This window comes from Anas platyrhynchos, chromosome 4, assembly GCF_047663525.1.
Source record: "Anas platyrhynchos isolate ZD024472 breed Pekin duck chromosome 4, IASCAAS_PekinDuck_T2T, whole genome shotgun sequence".
Classification (NCBI taxonomy): Eukaryota; Metazoa; Chordata; class Aves; order Anseriformes; family Anatidae; genus Anas; species Anas platyrhynchos.
Genome location: NC_092590.1, coordinates 47,365,440 through 47,385,721, shown reverse-complemented (window position 1 = coordinate 47,385,721; position 20,282 = coordinate 47,365,440). Strand labels below are relative to the sequence as shown.

The following is a 20,282-nucleotide window of genomic DNA, read 5'->3' as shown; positions in this document are numbered from 1 at the left end:
TGTGCAGAAAACAAAATTGTATTCTGCTACAGCTCTGACTAAAATCACCTTGAAATAATGTCATTTTTATTAGCATCATTTCTCATGTATGCTCAGGTTTAGCTTCAGTCAACATATTTGCGTGCAAACAAATATATTTTGGTAAGATGATGTGTTCTAAGAGATAAAGACGAAAAAACTCTTCACAAAGAAGTAGTTCAGAAGGGGTAGAGTTAGAGGCCAGAAAAGGACATGGTAACAGTGAAAAGATCGAGTTTCATATAATAAGAAGCAGTCCCAGTATGCACATTGCCTAGCCAAGGTAAACAGCACAATACGTTACTGTATAAACAGAATCATAAAATATATGATCCCCTAATCTTAAGGTGGCATCAGTTCTGTTGTAATTACCTTTATTATGGATAGGAAAACCTAGTGTGCTTCCAATTCCCACACAGGCATGGTAACTTCTAATCGCTGGAAAACAAATAAAATTCTGCAGAACTTCATAAGCATGCTTAAGTTCCTATTTAGCTATGGCTTGGGAGGTGTTTAAGGAGAAGAGCAATTTATTTAAAGCATCTGGATCTCACTAAGAAGCTGCCTTTACTTTATTATTATTATTATTATTATTATTAAGCTTGTTACTGCATTTGTGCAGCTGGACTGATAGAAAGGACAATAGGTTGCTTAGTCACAAAATAAATTTCTACATCAGCCTAGATCTGAATGTTTTCTCTGCATTTTGCTTTAAGTAATGTAAGAACTTGCAAGAAGTGATAGCATTTTCACTTACAGTATAACTTTTAAAGTCTCAAAAAGGAATTACAATTTACAGCTGCAGAAGGCTTCATGGCTTCATTTTTTAATACTTTTTGTTCCATCAATGCTGTTCTGCAGAAATAGCTATCCATTTGCTTATTCAAGAGCACTCAGGGTACATGATTTAATGAGACTCCATCTGGTTGTATGCAGTGCTGCTGCTTAGGGGTGCCTCTGGGATATTGGCAATGCTGTGGCCCCACATCACTGCAGGTGTCCTTGTGCTGGGAGCAGCAAGACTGGGGCTATGTTGTGTGATGTGCTGCATGTTAAAGGTAATCAATAGACATAGTGGTACATGCCAACTATTGCCTGAATCCTGTTGTTTATGCTAATTATGAGTCTTCCTGCTGGCTCTTTGTCTGCTCAGTATACATTTTTCCAATTATTTCCAATTGGAACTTTTTTTTAAAACAAAAAACAAATAAAACAAACAAAAACAAACAAACAAACAACAAAACAAAACAAAACAAAAAAACAGAAAGTGGAGACCTGCAGTCACATCCAGGCTCTGATTGTTGCCTGCTGTATTCTTCCCATATAGGTCCATTTACCACACTTTTAATGAGTTTCTCCTCTCACTGCATTAAACTATGCCAAAATGTAGAATGTAATTGAGAAATAATGTATTAATTCTCTTAAGGAAATTGGGAAATCCAAAAGGAAATTCCACTTGTAAGCCTCTTCAATTCTGTTGATACAAACTAATATTTTTTTTCAGTTGTCTACTTGAAGAGGAAAACCAACTGTATTCAGTTTAAGATGAGCATTACCTTGGCTATTTATCACTGTGGTAAGTTAATGCCATTTCTGACATCATAGATCATATCCTTTGGGCTCATGCCTAACCCAGATAAATCATTTCAATTGGTGAGAAATGGAAAGAGATTTTATATATATATATCTTAGGCTTTAATTTGAATGTAGTACATATTTTAATGAGAGATGTGAAGAGGGCTCTTGAGAGAGTAAATAAAAATGCATTAGAAGCAGCCATTTGGGCTTCAGATCATTTCACGTTTTCAACTTATATTCAAACTCAGATCTAACTGCTAGTAGTGAACTGGAAAGATCTGTGGTAACTCTTAAAGTGCTTAACTCTCTCTGCTTAACTCTTAAAGTGCTGATGATCACAGTTACATAAACCAGTAAGTGAGAAAACAGAACTTCAAACATGATTTAGTCCCACTCTTTTATTCATGATCTCTGCAGAAAAAGGCATGGAAAACATCATTATCTTTTTATCACATAAATAAGATACTGGTACATCTCTGACTACCTCTGTGGAAGAAAACATTTCCTACTCCAAATTACAGCAGCTACATGGATGTCTTTTCAGAGGAGCCATTTTTCCAGCTGGGATCACAAGAATGTTTTGTGCTCCCTTTCCTCCCACCCTACCTTTCAACTGCTCCAGTGCTTAAGTGGTGTGGAGGTGGAACCACAGACCTGCAGCAGCACAAAGGAGCCTTGTGAGGGCTGTGGATTTCATCCATTGCATTGGTGACAGACCCTGAAAGACAGATAGTACCTTACTGTAAAAGCAGTACAGCAGCTGTGATGGTCCTGTGTGTGGCTGGAAGCGGAATGGCTCTTCCTTAAATGTTTGCTTCTATTCAGAGACTTTTTTTTTTTTTTTTTCAATGTTGACTAAGATTTTCATACCCTTAACAAAGACTGATGTTCCTCACTCACCTGGAAATTCTTAAAACATTGTCAGGGTTTGAAACTCTCCACAGTCCTCGGACAAGGCAGAACCCTCAGTAAATGCACCACAGGTTCTTGCATTGGAGAACTCCTTGAATGCTGCTGGGATGTCTGCAATTCTGTATCAACTGAAAAGGGAGTTCATGTGTGCTAACTAGTTTGAAAAACAGTAGACTTTGGCAACTGTGAACATCCCAAGCCTAGTGCTTTATAGGGTGGTAGAATTGGTTGCTTTATTCTATTTTTCTGTTTTTGAATGTTTTTGTGAAGTAATGATAGCACTGCAGGTAGTAGTGATGGGGAGCTAGATAGAAACATAGTTTGTATGTGGACCCCAATGTGAGAGGGTTTTGAAGCCTGAGTAGTTTTCTTTTAGGAAAAGTTTATTTTATTGTTAATTATATTCTAACTGAATTTCTGAGACTGTCTGCCAATCCCATTTCTTCCAGGCTTACAAAATAGCAAACTGATTGCATGCATCCATTCTTTTGACCCTGTAGAGTGATTAGGAAATAGAAAAGTCACTGGGCTACCCCTGGTAGCAGGGTTCTGGGTTCTAGCCAAAACCACAGAAGCTATAATTGGTGTGGAAGATTTTTCTTCTTTTAATTGTGCATTCATACTTGACCTCTTTCCAGTCTTCCCAAAGTCATTAGCCACTCCTTTGGAAGAAGAAAGGCAAGAGGCACTACAGCTTGATTTGTCTGACCCTTCAGCTCTACTTTCTTTTGAAAATAGAATCACTACTTCTTTATGCAGTTTGGATTACATAGGCAATCCAAATATTCAAGATTCAGTGGCAAACAGTAATCTAGCAGGCAGATTTTTCAAAGGAGCCTGGTTCCAACTACTGAGACAAAGGATGAGATTTTTAGGAAAAAACCCCGCTGCTATGTCTCTTCTGAAAGCTTGATAAGGGCTATCAAAATAGCTGGTGAAGCAATTTGTATGAAAATCTTAAGGGCTTGAAGGAGGTAAAATCTGTAAACTTCTGTAAAATCTGTAAAAGGAAAGGGTTTAAACCCCATCTTGCATGCTCACATCATGAGAAGCTGTGAGTAAAAATTAAACTTGTAAAAGGAAAAAGTTTTTTTTTAAAAAAAAACAAAAAACAAAAAACGAAAAACACTCAGCTCAAGAAATGGGCTTTTTTTTTTTTTTTTTTTTTTTTTTTTTTTAATCTGCTTTGATTGTCCAGCAGAAAGCGTAGTATTTTCCCCAGCGTTCAGGAAGTGTTGAAAGACTAACCTGTCAGATAATCTGACCCAATAGGTCTGTAACCAAGATTCCTGAAGGAGTTTTCTTTCCCAGAAGAGTGGTTCCAGAAACATATTCTTCTAATGAAATGACTCTGTACCAGAGACAATAAAGCAGAAACCCAACATACAACAGAATGGTTAACGTTTTGGATAGACTATCAATTTACACCCTATAATTAATATAACTGTGTTTTATAAGTATTGGGTTAATTGCTATAATCATATTTAATGGTAAAAATGAAAAACTACTGTGTTCCTGTTGAAGATTTAGGACCATTTATGGTATGTTCACAACTCCTTGTCCTTAGTAACATCTCCTGTGGGAATAAACATCTGTGGCTCAAATCACTATATAGTATTGTAGAAAATATGCCAAGACCTATACTATGTAGTGCTTCATGCAGTTGTTTCAAACTATCCTGGAGACCAGATGCACATCATAGAACAACATGCTGCAATGTAGGGCCAACAATTGCATTTGGTATCTATGTCGTCCAGTGTATAGAAACAAAAGTCAGGACAGCTGATTTAATCAACAGAAAATACTGAATTTGGTTAATATTTTATATGGTTTAGTGATGGTGAGATTTCTTTGATAGTATCCAAATGTAAATACCACTAGCACAGTGTAACTCTAGGTTAAGGTGACTTTCTCCCTGTAAGGGGGAGTTTGGCTTTGATCTCAAGTAACTGAGACAGAAGTATCAAAGTACAGTAAATCCAATGTAATACTTTCTTGCCCAAAACACACATTCCAAAGCACTGGAAGAACACTTTTTTTTCCTCCTGAATATTTACACAAGAAAACAGATGAAGAATAATAGCTGTTCGTGTGGCAAGCAGGATACGGTTCAGGAAGCTCATGAGTGACTAAATGAATATACTGTGCATACATCTTGGTATGCGATGCACCTCTAGTTCCATTTTGCTTCTGCATTAGTGCGTGGTGTCAGAGGAGAAGAGATCTCTAAAGGCAAAGCAGGTGCTATTCCAGTAACCCTGAAACTAGGAGGAAGCCTAAAAACTCACCACCTCTGCGTGGATTTTCTTTCTACTTGTTATACAAAGGTTACTGTATGTTAGACTCACATGCACATGTATTTTTTAAATGCAAAATTAATGTTTTGAGGGAGAGATTTAATTTTCAGGTAGGGGCTTAAAGAGCTCCTTGGAATTTAGGTATTCTGTTCCCTGGTGTACACTCTCTTGAAGAAGGGATCATAGCCTTCCTACATGCAGGTAAGGAAGGTGAGATGGTAGAGCAGAGCTGGCTATTGGGGCTGGGACAGCTCTCAGTGAGGAGCAGACAAGTGGCACTGCCTGTCTGTAGCTGTCAGGCTGTGCTGATGCAGCTTGCTCTGAAATGCTGCCCTTCTCTACTTCCCTTCTAATCAGTTTGAGGTGGCCACTGACAATGCCAGGTAACTGGTAGGGTGCGTAACTCTGATTTATATGTTTTCAGCTTGAATTATCAGATTTTTATTTTTATTTTTTTCAGTCAGAGATATGTATGAGAGCATACTTCTGTCTAGAGAATTTAAATCTGTTGTATAGAGCCTATGATTTGCTTATAATAGTAAGTGAAAATGACAGCCTTTTTCTGTTTGGGTTCTCCTTTCTTCATGCATGTCCAGAGGAAGCATACAAACCACATTTCTGTTTTATTTGACTTCTCTGTGGTATGTTCCCATCAAATTTGGTTTTCAATTAACTGTAAAAAGTGCAGGATTTTGAAAGCTGTAATTCCAAACTATTCCCAGCTCAAGCAGCTGGGCTTTGTGCTGGGAAATGTCTTGGAGGCTGAATGAGGAATCCTTTTCTCTAGGCCATGTAGAAGTCTTACAGCTGTGAATATGGCCTTGGGGTTAAAGCAACTTCCTTGGAGAGTTCATCTATAGATGGGCTGGCTAAGCAATTTTGTAGTTATGTAGCATGACCTTGGTCTCTTTTTCCAAATCCTTGCTGCAGGGAGAAGAATGTGATGATTGAAGATGTACATATTCTACCTTCTAAGGCCCTGCTTTTAGCACTCGCTGTACATCTACTCTTTGTGAAGTTTGGCTAATACAGTGCTAAGCATGCAAAAGTCCCCAAAGTGAGCATGGCTGTGCTGGAAGTCTGTGTGCCTGGGTGTAAGGTGCTAATGGGTCTTGTAAAGTGCAGAGGAGTCCTGGGCTTGGAGCTTTGCTGATGTGGATACCTTGTTTCTTGTAATTCAGGTGGCTTTGTACCCTAAATTTTCATCAGACAATTTGGAAAGACCCAACACTATATCTGCTTTACAATTACCTGGAAAATAACTTAATTCAAACTTGGTGATCAACAAGCTGGACTTGTGCAGCTCATGTTTCAGGGTATCATCTGAAAGCCTTGTAGGTATTAGTGGACAGAACCTTGGTGATTTGGCACTCATCTACTAAACTCTGCTCTAATATTAAAAACCAACAACCTAACCTCACCATGTTGTTGCTGCTTTGTTTTCTATTACTAAGCTACACAAATTCAGAAGACTGCCAGTTGCACATTTGTTAATTGCTGGTTGAGATAAGGTATCAGACAATGGAAATATTAATATTTTTTTTTTTCATATGGTATGCATATCAATATGGTATCCCTTCTTTTTATGTGTTATTCACCAGAGTAAGAATTTGGTTCAGAATATTAAACAAGAAAAGGACAAGTTCTTTCCTCTGCAATAAGAGCTGATAGAGCAGAAGGTACTTGGCCTATACTGTAAAATCCCTTAAAGAGCATTACCTGAAAAAGATGCAAAGAAAATCTCAAAGAAGTCTCAATATTTAATCTTCTGCTGATCATGTGAGGAATGCACTGGCAGAAGTCAAGGCAAGAATTTAATAAGAGGGAGAAGGAAAGTAGGGTGTGAAGTATACCCTTAAAAATTAGAATTAATTTTCTAATTTGAAAGGAACAGCAGGCTTTATTAGTGGCTTATAAACAACACTGAAACCTGGAAGTGACAATTAGCAGCAACCCACGGCTTGTTAAGTCCATGATAGAAGGTTACAATTCATATGCCATCTGGAAAAGGAAATTTGGTTGAAAGCAGCTCTTAAAATGAGCTCATTGCTTGGTGCTAAATACTTTTCTGCTGGAATGTCTAAGAACAGCAATAGAAATAGGTGCAACCATGGCTCTCAGAATTTTTGTCATACTCTGGAAATACTGAGAGGAGGAGGGTGACTGATAAGTCAAAGGTAAGAAAACATTCTGACTTGGAGGGTTTGTTTATTGAGCACCCAGACTTGTGGAGCTGTGGTAGTAAAGGAACACTGTTCGGCCAAGAATGAGGGATAGGAGGGATGGATAACAAATAAAGAGTTATTGGATGCTCTTTGTACAGAACCCCAAATCAACAAAATAGAAACTGATTAGAAAGTAAGGAGACACAAATGAAATATGAAAGCATAACTAGAAAAAAATGTTTTTTTAAAAACGATCTTTATCTGTTTGTGGCTTTGTGGTTTTCCAGTGGTCTGAACAGAATGGGAAAACTTGGAAGCTACAGAGGGTGTCATTTCAGTAGTCAAGGCATATAAAGGCTGCAATAAATATATAAATAAGCTGATCAGTGTAACGAGTATATTAATTTGAGTATATTTTTGGATGCCTTGTCTAAACTTGCAGCCTAACTTATAGGCAATGTGTGCTTTGAGACTGACACTTGTGATTTGGTTGGACCATGCCACATACCGCAAAAAATTCCTGACAGACATTTTCCTGAGGAACTTATCCTGAATACTCAGTGAGAAATTGAAAATAGAAGGACAATATAAAATTAACAATTAATAATAATAAAAAAGAACAATATAAAATCTATACACTAAATGATAGCTTGGTCAAATCTATGTTGATCTCCCACATAAGAGAATATGGGAGAATTTGTTTTATTTAGGCTAGCAAAATAGGAGACAGGTAATAGGTTTTTTATTAGTGTGTTAAAAGATGAATGTTATAAGATTATTTAAGCTAAGTGTTAAAGTTGACACAAAGAATTCATGGTGACTTAAAGCCATTTTAGATTGAAAAGTAGATGAGGCTTTTAATTTTTAAAGCAGAGTCTGGGGTAGCTATCTTTCATTCGAGTTAAGGATGGTAAGAAGGCAAGCTACTTCTGTGGTGGAGTTTGTGAAAGATGAGATGATGTGGTGCCGGAGGCAGCAGAGATTGGGTTTAGTGATTTAGGACCTCACCCCTTTTTGTCATTTTTTGTTCCCATGATAAAAATAAAAGTAGGTGAAGTAGGTGAGAAGGTGTGAAGGGGAGGGGAGTGTATTCTGCTCCAGTCTGCATTGTCAAGAGTAGTAATTAAATTCATAGTAACTACCACGGTGTAATTCCCTAACTCCAAGGGGGTGGGGAGGACTTTAAATGTAGATGCTTTATGCTAGAAAACAGCATAATCCCACTGTCCAGGAACTAACAGAAAATCGAACAAAGGTCCTGCCTTCCAGAACTCCTTAGCCCCAGGAAGTGTCCAAAGCAAATAAATTTTATTTAGTATTTAACACTACATATACAAGTAGCAGCAGCAATTAAACTTTCAGAATAATTACAAATAAAACTAAAATCACAAAACTGATAAAACTCTACCTGTTAAACACAGCATACAACCTACAGACCTATGGCGTTGTACATGGCGTTGACCAGAAGAAAGACGTGGGTGTTGATTAGTTGTAACAGTTCTGCAATTAAAATCAGACTGCTGATAGCTGTGTCTGCCTATGTTTCTTTGAAAGTGTTTGACCTCATAAATGACCGCAACTAATTACAACTGAAAGTGGCATATAACAGTCTGGAGTCATGGAAAGATGTACTCACGAAGAGCACACCTCCTGACTGTGGGCAATGACTACTGTAAGACCCCAAAGCAACTCTATTTTCATGTGCACTAAAGACACTATCTGCTTGCATTTATATTATGAGATACTTTATACAGCATAAGTCATCATTTTCTACTCTGGCTAGTCATCTTTATTGTGGTCCTATGCAAAGATGTGCTGTCAGCTGCAATTCATACCATTAATCATACTGTTGATTCAGCTAGTCATTCCAAACTCTTGTATCAGTTTCTTATGTCTTTTATTTGAATTAGTGCTGAACTAGTACTGTATTAATATGTGAATATATGTATACATATATATATATATATATATATATATATATATAGTATTTCATACTAATACTAGTACATGTTGCTAAAGACCTTCAGGAATATTTTAAAAATTTTTGTTTGTTTGTTTTAAAGTTGTACTTACTAAGATTGTATTTGCTTCTGAAAACAGTGGGACTTCCTAACAGCATTCAGCTTTGTAGTCAGAGTAAGGTACTATAGGATCGTTCCCTTGGCATGGGAAAGACAAGAAACTCTAATCACTGTAAGCTTGGTTCAAAAAAACAACAAAACAAAACAAACAAACAAACAACAACAACAACAACAAAAAACACCACCACAAAAAAAAACAACCACTATTACATGAGAGTTATCTGTCACTAATAAATTCTTACTTGATGGATTCTTTCCTTTCTTGGGGATTGGAGTTAGATGATCTTTAAGGTCCCTTCCAACCCCAGGCATTCTATGATACTAATCGGTAGAGATTGAAACCTGCTATATTTGTATAATTACGATTCTAGCTGCATGTTAATCTTGAGTATTAGCACATAAAGTTAAATGTTAGTATACTGTCTTGGTAACTCCTGAGATCTTAAATAATGTGACATGTGGTATATTAAAAACATACTATTTATTTAGTGTTCTCTTCTGCTTTATGCTGTATTTTGCTCTATACACTGTGACAGAACAGCCTGCTAAAAGAAATTCCATTGCAGAAATCAGTGGTAAGATGAGAATTTATGATAAAGTGAAAATAGTTAACTTGGAAAACCGGTATCTTACCCTGAATGAAGCATGTCTTTTTGACATACATTCTTGTTATCTGCTGATTTTAGCATTTAAGAATGTTTTGGCATAAGACAGGCCTGGCTTAAGAGAACTTGGATGAGCAAATTCTCTTGTGGCTCTTTAGGAAGCTAAAGTCTGTGAAAGAACTTCAGTTGCAAGGAATATTTTCTGTGTAGAAGGCAAAAAGGAAAAACTTGAAGCCCCTATCACACACAATTTGCTGTCTGATATTTTTTCCCTGTATGTAGCCAGGTTTCTCTGAGAAAAAATGTTAATGGTAATTGCTTTTTCCGTAGTTGTGTAAGGATTTTGTTAACAGATGCTGACTGATTCTGTTCCGTGCCATTGGACTGGTGATTCTGAGTATTTGTTCTGGGCTGCCAAGTTATGAAATGTTGATGTACAAGCTGAGTGTGAATAAAAGTTTTATTACTTTGAACAAGACTTCTCAGCTAAAATCTCCCTTGCTTACATTTACCTGGATATTAATGACCTGTTAGTTTAATGTGGACATAAATGTCAGGTGGACTAAAACAGATCAGTCTGTTTCTTAGTTTTGTTCTTCAAATGTTTAATAGCTAATATCACTGGGCTTCACTCTTTTTCCCTTGATGCATGTTTACTGATTATGTTGTCACCTTTTTAAATAGAAGATAAACCCATAAATCCTATGGCTGCTTTTAATGTAATTCCTATGAATTATGATACATTACAGTATGTCTCTGCTTTCACCAATGAAGGAATGGTTTCACAGAGGGCGTACATGTGCAGAACTTTTTTCCTTTTTTCTTAAAAAAATTTTGAATAATACTAATAATACAAACTTTTGAATAATACTAAGGTCTTCAGGGCTTAATATCTTTCTGTTATGCTGGGGGAAATTTGAGTTAATCCTGCTTAGGTATGTCTCAAGTTTTAAAGTAATCCTAGAGTATTTTAAAATTCTAGATTATGCCTATACCCTTTCCTGTCATTCATCTCTTCATAAAGAAATTTATCTGGTAATATGAATAAAGAAAATTAGTGATATCGTCTGTTTTCCTTTTGTTATTATCTCTTCTCCTGTTTTAAGACAAAGGAAAGACAAGTAAATACAAAAAATTGCATGCTTCAGAAAGAAAGTCAATCTCTTAAAGTTAAGAAGAAAATGAAATTTCAATAGCTTACATTAAAAGATTTGACTGTTTTCAGCAAGATCTGGTTACTAATATTTAACTAAGATATATACTTAAGTAATTTCTATGTAATCCAGAAATACCTAATTTTATGTCTGGCACTTGATTTGTACACGTGCACAATGACTCTGTGGCATGTGACATGAATCATAGGTATGACATTGTGACATGCAACTTGAATTGTAAAGCAGTACTTTTCTTTGTGATTTCTCTTTTCAGAACTTCAGGAGCCCAGTTAGAAGCACAACCTAATTTTACATCTTTCCTTCTTCTGTACTGCTAGCATACATTCATTATTCAGTTCAAGTTTAGATAAACCAGATATTTTAAAAACATCTTGTGATCTGATTTATGTAAGGCTTTTTGTGTCTGGTGTTATATTTTGTACATAAATTAGGAAAGGTCATTTTAAAAATCAAGATGAAATGTAGCTTTTAATTACTACTTTTTCTGGACACTTACATGGTTGTTTTATCAGAATTGGCAACCCTCATCAACTCCCTTGATTCTCATGATTCTAATAAGAGGCTGAAAATACTTATTCTAAGAATAGGAAGACTGAATTTATTGCTATTAGAGAAAATGTTTAGGCAGGCCTATTTACTTTGGTACCAGTAAAATAATTAATAAGCCTTGAAAATGGTTCCTGAAATTTTACTTGGTTCATCCCTGTTAAAGTATGATAGGTGAGCTAATAAAGGGCAGAGAAATAAGACTAGCAGACAATATATAATATTGCTGGGGTGGTTGAGAGCTGCAGATAACTGTTACAATGTCTGGAGTCTGTGCTGATTAAGGAGAAAGACTACTTGAAGCTGTAGCATAAATTTTGAAAAGAGATCTCCAGTGTTACATACGTTGCATATCTCTTCCACATGTATATCCTAATAGCATTAATGGATCAAATCTTGCAGAGAGGTGCATGTATGCAGAACTTTATACTCATGATACTGAAGTTAGCACTTGGGCAGGATGAAATCAACTCCAGGGACCAAAGAAAACCTAATTCTTAAGGCTACCTATACCTCTTTCATCATGATGCCATGTCCACACAAATACAATCCTCCACAAGATTTAAGAAACTTTAAATAAAAATAATGGTTCTTATTATTAGCTTGTAAAGCTTTGGATGTATATATCATCACTGCTTGTAGAGGGAAGAGCAAATTAAGCCAGATCTTTGCAAAATATTTCTGAAGTATTTATTTCTTTTGCCTTGAAAATAGTTTTGGATGAAAGACTTTCAGCCTGCTCCAATTTATCCAAGCCACAGGTACAGACATGAGAAGCATATGAGACTTCTCTAGAAGAGGTCTTGCTTTTTTAACAACTTAAACAATTTCCTTAACTATATAGAATGGATGCAGCTCAGATGGTGCTGTTCAGCTAAAATGTCTGTATATGTTCTCTGCTTAAGCATTTGGGGGCTGTGCTCATACATTTATTTAGATAAACGTACATGTCCTCAAAAAAGCTTTTCTCTGGTTCATCCATCTCAGTTGCAGAAAAAGATGAGGCTAACAGCAAGTTGTTGGTGTTGGCATGCAACAGTATTTCTCAGTCTTTCTCCTTCCCTTTCAAGGAGAAAATGCAGAGGCTTTTGGTTGTAGGGCAATGATCTAAACAAGCATGTTGCCTTAAGAGATGAAGTGATTCAATGGTAAAATGGAACTGGATTCTAAGTAAAAGAGACAATGAAATAGTAAAATACCTAATTCAGGGGAAAAGTGGGATAGAAGCTGACTTTAGGGAGATTTGTGACCTATGAGCAGAGCAGATGGATATAAAATGAAATGAGAACAAATCGGGCTGTGATAAGCACAGGGAAAAACTGAAATCTAGAAGGCAAATCCTGTATCACCCCCAAACAGTCAGGCTGTTGCTGATCCTTAGCAGCATTTCTTACCAAAGAAAATATTGTTCTTACATTTCCCAGAAATGTAACTTTATAATGATCACTTGCATTTGTCCATTTAAAAACTGAAAAATCAAAGGCAATTTTTATTTAGGCCATACTTATCTCCAAGTAGAGAAGTGTAAGTATTTGCTGCTGGTGCCACACAGCCTTTTCTAAGTTGTATGCAAGGATGGCGGCTCTCAACTTTGCCTATGTGAAATAGTCTAGGTGAGCTCTAAGATAAACATCTTGAGGCTGAGATACACTCTCTGGAGCCATTGGCCTCTCTGGAGGAAGACTGTGAACCTTCCTCCAAGTGCTGCTGTGGGTGCTGATAACACCTGGTCTTAGAGAGCAAGGCCATGGCAGAGGGCAGCAGGGATGTGCTGTGTTGGCCTGGTGAGTACAGCTGGGGTACAGATCGTATTTGGGTGACTGTAGGTGGTTTGTGATACTCACACTGATTCTGGTGCAGATACTAGGCTGTGTAAGCGGGCATTACGTTCTTCAATGCTTCACACTCTTTGTTTCTCTATGCAACTAGCACCAGGCATAACAATGGGAAAGGGCATGGCTTTGTCATACAGTGTGCAATGTAGGCAGTAGGTAGCACTATCTGTAGTGCTATCCCTTGTGCATCTTGTATGTGTGCATGTGGAAAGGGTGTTGTTCCTGCTGTTAGCCCCATATCTCCAGTGGTTCACATAGGAAAGAAAGCAAGTCTAGAACTCCTTAACATGGTGTCTTTATTCCTTTGAAATATGACAGTATAAAAATGATCTCTGCTTACCTGACAGTTGCTTACATATGTATTCACAAATCTACTTAGAGATAAATATAAACACTTTTTTTTTTTCTTTCTACTATCTCTGCAAAGCTACAAGATAAAGGGAAACTTCTATTCTAAATAAATTCTAACTGATTACATCTACCTGAGGCACTGCAAGCCTACATGACACTGAATTCTTGTTACTGATGACAGTGTGTCAAGCAGAAGGGATCGGGCTTGTTGTTTTCATAGTCCAGACTATAATTGTTATGAGATGAAATTAAGAAACACCTTTCAAGTTACACTTTATGGTAGAGAAAATGTACGTAGATCTAAAGTAATTATGAGGCCAGCCTTGCTTATACAATTGGGATTTTGGTAACCTTGAGTATACAGACATACTCCACACTATAATGTGGAAGGTAGGAAGTCTTCATGGTCCTGGGCAGTCTGTAATAAATTTGTCTCATTTCAGATCTGGGCTTGACCATATCTTCTATCTTTATTTAGAGAATAAACCTGACCACATCTTTTAGAGAGACCAAGCAGCTGCCCAAGGAATTGATGTGTGCTGTATTGAAGTGCTTTATCTTATAAGAAAGCTGAAGAAGCTTCTGCTAATAACCTATTTCTAGCTACTGCTTGAGTGGAGAGGACATTAGATCATCATGATATAAGTGTCTAATTCTATATGGAAAAGGAATGGAAAATTAGAGAATTTTTCCCCATGTTTTGCAGGCAATTGCCTCAGTTCCTGAGGAAGTAATACAATACATAGTAGATTGGCATTAAGAAATGAGAAATTGTTTTGAGGTCCCGAGGTCTGTGCAGACCTAACAATTGATTCTGAGGTCAGATTAGGCTCTCTTCTTATAGAGGGTACCTAGCAAATACACAGGTCTACAAGCCACAGATTGCCTTTAAGAGAGAAAAAGATGTAGCTGATCTGTGTTAGCCTTTGTGCTGGAGAGCTATAGTGTCACGTGTTGTTTTAGGAAGTTACTCTGAAATGAAGATTCTGATTTTCAGAAACAAAAAATACTTTTCTGATATGGAATTGTTATTAAAAAATTCATCTTGCTATCAAAATATCTTGCAGGCTAAATAAGAGCTTATTGGCACTGGATATGAAAGGTCTGAGATGTCATTTTTTCCTATCGTTGTGCCAAAGTTATTTAAGTCACACCTGAAACTAACAATATGAAACAGGCAGTTGTTGGCTATCTTGTAAGAAAGATAAAGCCCTATTCCTAAGTCTGCTTATGGATTTCTGGTTTTAATAACTAAGAAAATAAATCTGACTTTGCAAAACCGCTTTTCTTAATGTGCATGGTTATAACTGTTGTGCAGTCTTTGAAACTGTATGGAAGACAGAAGTAGAACTGATGTGTATTGTTTTTTTCAGAATGCCTCTAGCTATGATTTTCCACTTAATAGAGATTTTTTTTTGACTGAAGGACTAAAGAGCAGACAGATGCTCAGAGTAACTGATAGGCATCTAGGAAAATTTGAGAAGACCTACAGCTCATGACAAACCAAAATCTTTTACAAACAGATTTACAATTAGTTTCATACAGCCAGCTACGTTCTGATTAGATTTCTGAGCACTAGAGGAATTCTTGGTGAATCCGAAAGAGAACCTCACCTTTTCCCAATATGCCTCATGTTCTGTCAGCTATGCAGAGGCAATGGAAAACATTTGTCAAAACAGATGGCAGCATTAGCCCCCCAGCCATTGAATGGTTAGTTCAAGGTCCAGTTAATGGCAGGTGAGCCAAGAAACATTTGGAGGTTTAGTTTAACATTGAATATACCCCAAAGAATACACTATTGCAATTCCAGGACTTCTTGGCTAAGGCCAAACTCACAATACTGCAATAACAGTCATTTCATAGTCTGCACTTCCAGCCAAAATGAAGAACTGCTGAGGTGCATGAAAAACAAGATGTAGCAGTTAACATGGCTTTCAAGGATTTTGAAGACATGTTCAACAGCTGGTTCAGTCCAACAGAACGTTTCTTACCTAGCACTTCATGACAGTCTCCTGTGCCATTTGGTTGTTTTTCATACACTGGGATAAATATTATCATAAAAGCAATTATGCATATAGAATATGCTAATACAAAATGTGAAAATATCTGGATATTCTATTAAAGAATGTTGGCTTGTTATACCAAAGTAAGTTTAGCAGAACAGTTAGGTACAAATGTGGAAACTATGACCTGTGTAGCTGAAATGTTTGTAATTGCTGGCAGCATGACTACTAAAACAAAACCAGTTGCAGACATGTTGTCTTACATGCATCTTATGAAATGGACACTGGGGTGCTTTGTGCAGAGTTTCCATTTTTTCTTTAAAAAGCATGGATTAGGGTTTACATGGGTTGCTGATAAATAAGCAGGTGTAACTTGAGTTTGAAATATGAACGTTGAAAATGCACCTACAAAGGTCTTTGCAATACTGATGTCAGTGCTTTATATTGACTGTAATCCAGATTTTAGCACTTTCTTGTATATACTATAAAGGTGTTTTTCTCTATGGAATGAATAGGATGCAATGCTACTTGTTACAACGCAACGAGTGCAGTCTTACACTGCACCAGGTCTATCTCCTCCTACATATCCTTTGCCTGTATGTTAAGGAATTGGATATAGATATTAAGACCAGGCCCATAGCACTGCTGAAGACATAAATAACCTCTCAGTCTTAAACTCAACTACCTGTCATAAATTTCAAAATGTTTTTTCCTGCTTGTATCTCATTACACTCCTTTCTATGCAGTGCAGGGAATGTACAGTCTCAGCTTAAAATCAAGAGCAGGGGCTGAAAGATAACTAATATGCCTGCTAGTTGTCAGACTGTTTCTATTCCTCGATTTAATGTTAATGACTTCATAAGGATTAGTTAAGGTTAAAAAACCTACTATACTTCCCTTTTCTAGAATTTCCTGAATCTACAGGATGGACTTCTAAAGTGATGAGTTAAAGCCAAGTTACTGTTGACTGTACCTTAAGCTGCTAAACAACTTAAATTACTTTCTTTATCTTAAAGAATTGTAAAGTATTGATCTGTACTATACCCTGCATAATTTGCTTTTGACTGTGGAATGATAGCAGGTACTTAATTACTATAATGGTGTTTTCAAATTGGACTGAGAGTACATATTTTAAATCTATCTTTAGTAAGATATGAAAATCTTGTTTTGAATAAATTATTCACTGACACCTGTCCACAGATTATTTTGACTGTCTTCAGATTATGTATTAATTTGTGGTTTTAAGACACATCATTTAATACATTTTTAGAAAAGAGGAATAAAGACTTTTATAGTCACATTAGATGAGAATTTAAGAGTACTTGCTGTCTAAAAGAAGCAAAATGTACAAGTCAGGTGAAAGTTGTTAGTTGTAGCAAAGTTAATGAAGCTATTGTAATTTGTGTTACTGTGTCCTTTTTTCAAAATCTTAGCTCTGACTAAACTTGGGGATTATCCCCATCTAGAGTAAAGAAGTTCATGGTTAGCCCAGGCCTTTTCTTTGCTCCATGGAAATTATAGGAATCATGTTCCAGAGGCTGTTGGTGGAAAGAGGTTACTAAAGAGATCTCTGCCTGTTCTGAGGTAGTTGTTCTTATCCTTGCAGGGTGTTGAGGAGAGAAAGAAGGGAGAAACATGAGAGAAGCCACTTTAAGCTATTTCTGCATCTGTAATAGATTCATTCCTTCTGGCTCAAAATATTACAGTAGCTAAAAGATGCTGTAAACTGCAGCGGTGTGTTGGCAGCTGTTAGTGGCTGACCACTATTTCTCCACCTTGGAGGAAAACGTAGGGTTGCAAAAGGTGATATCACTACAGAAATCATGTACTTCCATGCTCACTCAGTCCTGGTGATTATTATGCAGTTAATTTGGCCAGTAAGTCATCACTATTTCCTGCAAACTGGAGATGGAAGATGTAGAAAAAAAGCTATTAAGTTTTGCCTTAAGCACTGAAGATCAGTGCAAGAGTGCTGTTCAGACATTAACACACTTCAACTGGCATTAGTACTCAACTTTTAAGATAGTGAATATTCAAAAAGACTTGATTGTTCATCTGCCACTGATGGTAAAGAAGTGGGAGGTAGTTATTAGTACTAAGAACCTTAAGAGTTCTCTCGACAGATAACAGCTTGCTCTTGACACTATTTTACGAAGATTATTTGCTTAGAAGAAGCACTTTTTTTTTTTTTTTTAACTGTATCAGAGCTTAATCAAGTATGCTGTTACCTAAATATCTCTATAGAAACGTATCTGTCAAAGAAAGATGCAAAGATCCAAACTGAATGGCAAATAATTAAGATTGCCCAATTTGTTTACATTTCTCTTTTAAGTAAGTCTTTCACTGTATAGTTTGATGCTAACCAGTCATTCCTGGACTGAAGATTTTGGAAGCAGTATAAACAATTTTTTATTCCTTTAAATATATTTGTTTAAAACAGAAGAAACCTATAAGTGATCTGTTTTCAGAAATCTGGCTAATGAACAAGGCATTTCTTACCTTTTGTGAATGTGTTCAGTACTGTACAAACAAAGAACAATTATCCATTCTTCTGTAAACCCAGGTGTTCTCATTTTAACCTCAATGACAATACATTTTATTTAATGCTATTCCATGACTACTGGTCTTGATGAGCTTATATCATTTTTGCTAAAACAATTGAAACTTAATAACCTGCCTATTTCATACTTCTATTCACATTTATCTTCATTTGACAGGACTTCTTTCTGATTTTGACTTGTTGTTCTGAGAGAAATGAAGATGGCCTGTGATCTCTTATTACACAGGATAAGCAGATCAGATAATTCAAGGTTTGATAGTGTAGTAAATTCAGCTGTATGCAGTAAGCCATTACTGTTAGGCCATCTTAAAGTAAGAGTGCAGTTTCCAATTCTTTCCTAAACAGCATCAATATGCTAGTCCTAGCAAGTATTTTCTCATCCGGTATAAGTTTCTGTTTTGATTTCAGAATGCACCATGTCATTTTAAGTTGCTAAATGGTACGATTTACTAACTGTTCTGAATAGATTGATTGTTGGCATCTTGTGAGGATGGAATTCTAGCTGTTCTTTTCCTAAAATACAATCAGTTCTATGAAAGTAGCATTATTCTTGTGAAAACAGCTTTTATGTATTTCTTTGCATGTTTATTCTCCACATTATTATGCTGGAAAACCCTTTATCTGCCAGAAGATCTTCTGAACACCAATTACAAACCATTCTGCAGTCCATACTTCCTATGTAAATACCACATGACTTTAGGTAGCAGGTTCTATAAGTACATTATCTGTAACCATCTTTTCAGATTTCTGAGCCTTATCACTGCTGCATATTCAAAGCATTGCTCTTTTATTGTATTTGTCATCTAGTTATACTGTATAACATTTATCCAGCCAATTTACTTTCAGTCTTACCTCAGTGTTCACAACCTCATCTTGCTGAGAAGTCTTACCCAGGCTCCTTATCCTGAAAACTTGGGGCTTTTTATTTGTTTTATTAACTCCCATGGCTTGCAAGCAGTCCAACTTTTGTTCAGTCGGTGCTCGGTAGGCTGGTGCATGCCTCTGCACTGCTTGGGTTTTCTTTAATCAACATATGGGGTATAATATATTGGTTGTTTTGAGTCTGATGTCATGGGAAAAAGTGTTGCTTGAGTCAGTATGGAAACGTGCCCAGATACATTCAAGTTGTTTCTTCCTTGACTGTAGTATCATCTGCTTGAAACTTTTCACTTGCCTTCTAATGGTTATTCCTGCTTGTCCACGGGCTGTTTCCAGTCCAAATATAGTGCTACTTGATTGAAAAAATCTAAGAAGCAGTTCTCTTTTGGGCATGTGTTTAGCAATCTCGACTAAATCCCTTCTGAAACACCATGGTCCAATTTGTCATAAAATGACAGGGCTTGCTAAGGCTGTCCCTTTGGACATCTGAGTGACTTCTGTGTCTGCAAAGCCTGAAAAACTCTGCTGAAATTTGAAATGGTTTTCAAACTGTTTTCGCCCCCCCCTCTGAACTCATCACAAGGAAGCAGTAACCTAGGGTACCCTCACGATACACTTACTGAGCCATAATCTGGATTGTGCAACAGATTCAGGGTTGTGCCCTATGCTGGGGTGGGTTTTTTGCACTGAAGAAACCTTTCAGATATTATTTGGGAATTAGCTTAAAAGTACAGCTGAAATGGTTTTAGTAGCTTGGCAGTTTAGCTAAAGAGTATTAGTCAGGGTAAACTAATGTAACTCTTAACAGAGCTGAGTTACAACAACTGAAGAAATAGCCCTAAAATTCTAGGGAAATCATTATACAGGATGAATAGATCAATACAACCTTGAAAGGCTTTAATCTCTCCTGACATGTATAAATAATGTGGAGAAATGAACTTTCAATTAACTTCTTTTTAAATATTTCTATTGTACTCTTTCTGCTGATGGCATAGTTGCTGTAAAAAGACAACCAACCAAACAAACAGCATAGAAATCTGCTCAGGATAAAGCTGTCCAGAGATTTATCTTCAAATGTGTTTACCTGTTCAGGACAAGGGGTCCAGCAGACTTCAGAGTTTGCATGTTCCTCTTGCAGTATTGAAAAAACTGCAAAATGTTACAGCTTCCATTCTATAAATACCAACTGGGATGTTTCTGTAACTGTTAACCCAGCTGAATGGGGTTTTCCTGGGGACAAAAGATACCATGCTAACTTGAAGGTTGTCTTGCTGCCA

At 36.7% G+C, this 20,282-nt stretch overlaps 1 protein-coding gene and 1 long non-coding RNA gene across 2 annotated transcripts in view; one reads left to right on the top strand and one right to left on the bottom strand.

Moving 5' to 3' along the window:
* The window catches only part of PDE5A (phosphodiesterase 5A), a 130,332-nt gene extending 111,178 nt beyond the window's left edge, over positions 1-19,154 (bottom strand). Inside the window, exon 1 of the mRNA XM_005013506.6 lies at positions 18,979-19,154. The gene's annotated coding sequence lies outside the window, so the exon portion shown is untranslated. The remainder of the gene's footprint in view (positions 1-18,978) is intronic.
* On the top strand, positions 953-6,646 carry LOC110351649 (uncharacterized). The gene is made up of 3 exons (XR_002399319.4): positions 953-1,076; positions 1,523-1,594; positions 5,736-6,646. It is a non-coding gene; the product is annotated as an uncharacterized lncRNA (long non-coding RNA).
* Positions 19,155-20,282: the final 1,128 nt, after the last annotated feature.